The 2,401-nt window shown below is 44.8% G+C and overlaps 1 pseudogene; it reads left to right on the top strand.

Annotated features, from left to right (window-relative positions):
* Positions 1–911: 911 nt before the first annotated feature.
* Positions 912–1,549, top strand: LOC110309827 (annotated as a pseudogene).
* The last annotated feature ends 852 nt before the right edge of the window (positions 1,550–2,401 follow it).

Below are 2,401 nucleotides of genomic sequence, written 5' to 3'. Positions count from 1 at the left end.
ATTAAAAAGCTACTCTCTTCTTAAAAAGGCAATTTTATTCCGGTGCTGATGATGGCAAGGAAGACTGTAGAGCAAAGTAGACACAGTTCAAATCATATGCCCCAGGAGTTTAACTGAAAGAGGCACATACAAAGAGTACAATGAGTGGCAACTCTAACTCCAGCCACTCTCCCAAACTGACCGGCGTGGACACTGGATGACCTCTGGACTCTCTCAGGCATGAGTAATCTAACTCTGAAAACATTATTTTGTGAACTGGCTGTGCTTTTCTATTTTCAAAGTTTCCCCAGCATTTTCCAGAATTCCAAGTATTCTGTCTGAGTCGTCTCTAGGTTAAACCCATTTCTTCCACATCTGCCAGTGCTGATGTCTGAATGCAGTGGGTGCTGATGCTGTACAGCCAGGGGTCCTTCAGCGTGGATGTCACTAAATGCTGGGAGTTGTGTGTTAGAAGTTGTAGAATCGAATGGACTGACGATGGTCAGCTGGGCTTGTGGATTCTAGTAGTGAAAGTGCTCTCTATTTGACCAAAACATTCTAGATTTGGGCTTCTTAAGATTTTTGACAACCCAGATGCCTTTATTTTGAGAATTGGGATTTCTTACACTTGAGAAGAACTACTGAACAGCACATGCCAGAGGTCGAGGTCCAGGTCAAATGTCGAAGGACAGCCTCACTGAGCACCCAAGAGTGTCACTTGTACCCAAGACATTCTCAGCAACAGCAAGTTCCTGTGGTGGATTTCCAGGCAGAACTAAGACAGGCATTCTTAGCTGAGACACCAAGAGGTGGTTAAAGCATTATTGCAACTTCAAGGTGGTGGAATTCAAGGAAAACAGGACCCATCCACTGTTTGTGAAACTTTGGTCAAGCTTACATTGTTTGTTAATAGCCTGCATTGAACCTGTGATTGTGATGAGTTCAGGAAGATCAAGCCAAGGAATGCAAAACAGCCAGAATGTGAAGAAAAACGGGTTTTGGGTCTGGTCTTGCTACGTGGGGAGAACTTGGTTTCCATGACTGTGGAGGGCCCATCTCCTAAAGATTGCTCGTGTGCCTCTTGCAGGCGCTGCAGGTGGCCCTGGGGTTGGAAGAGCAACTGGCAGAGGAGTGCCAGCAGGTGTATCTATTCCCCAAGCTCCTGCTGGATTAGCAGGCCCTGTCAGAGGAGTTGGAGGCCCATCTCAGCAGGTCATGCATGACCCCACAGGGAAGAGACACTGTTGCAGCTGCTGCTGTTGCTGCTACTGCTAGCATTGCAGGAGCCCCAACCCAGTATCTGCCAGGACAGGGAACTCCATCTCCACCTGTAGGCAGAGCAACCCCACCTCCAGGCATTATGGCTCCTCCACCTGGTATGAGACCACCCATGGGCCCACCCATTGGGCTTCCCCCTGCTCGAGGGACACCTATAGGCATGCCTCCTCCAGGAATGAGACCCCCTCCACCAGGAATTAGAGGCCCACCTCCCCCAAGAATGCACCCACCAAGACCCTAAGATACAGTTGATAAATCTCAGCCCTTCTCTTCCCCTACAATGCTTCTTGAGAAATTGTGTACCTGCAAGCTTTTTGACCCCTCTTACTGTATTAACTATAGATAATAAATACATAGAGCAATTAAAAAAAAGAAGTTGCAGAGTCTTCTCTGTTGGAGGGAAGGGATATCTTTTAAATATGGAAAGGCTAACAATTCTGTGAAAAGGAAGCATGTTGCTTCCATGAGTTCCCCAGGTCTCCTTCTACATTATGATACTGTGATCCTGTTAATAATGGTTGACAGAAGAGCAGGTGTGCAACTCTGTATAATTCTTGAGATTGCTTCTGGGGCTGGAATTAAACAGAAAATGGAATAGATCATAGTGACGGAAGTCTGGCTGTGTGCTTTGGAATAGTAACCAGTCCCAGGGTTTTGTCACCTTGGCAACAGGCAAAACTCAATATGGGGAACTTGGAGCGCTTATGCTACTAACTAAAAATTCGTCTGGATTCAGTGGTAGGAGGGAGTGCATGTGGCATTTTATCAGCAGGTCTCAGAACATTGTCAGATGCTAAGAGACTTAGAAAACCAACAATGCATAAAATGCAGGGGAAACCACTGCATTCAGTGAAAAAGATGGCAATCCGGGCCAGCAAGGTTGGAAAGTTCTGGAGTGTTTCACACTTGACGGTAAATGCCAGGATGATTTGTGGAAAGAAATAGACTGCTAAACATCTGTCCATTTGGTTTTTTATGATGCCAAACACTAAGATATTTGAAAACATTTAAATGTTTGGCATTGGGAGGACATTTTGAATGAATAATTATGTGCTTTAAGAAAATCTCTATTTTGGTGCTGAATAAGTAATTTTTGCAATTTTTCTTTATTAAGTATAACTAGAGTTTACATTGTATATCAAGA

Source organism: Mus caroli, chromosome 14 (genome assembly GCF_900094665.2).
Source record: "Mus caroli chromosome 14, CAROLI_EIJ_v1.1, whole genome shotgun sequence".
Classification (NCBI taxonomy): Eukaryota; Metazoa; Chordata; class Mammalia; order Rodentia; family Muridae; genus Mus; species Mus caroli.
Note: the sequence above shows the minus strand (reverse complement) of the source record. Positions and strands in the feature narration are given on the sequence as shown.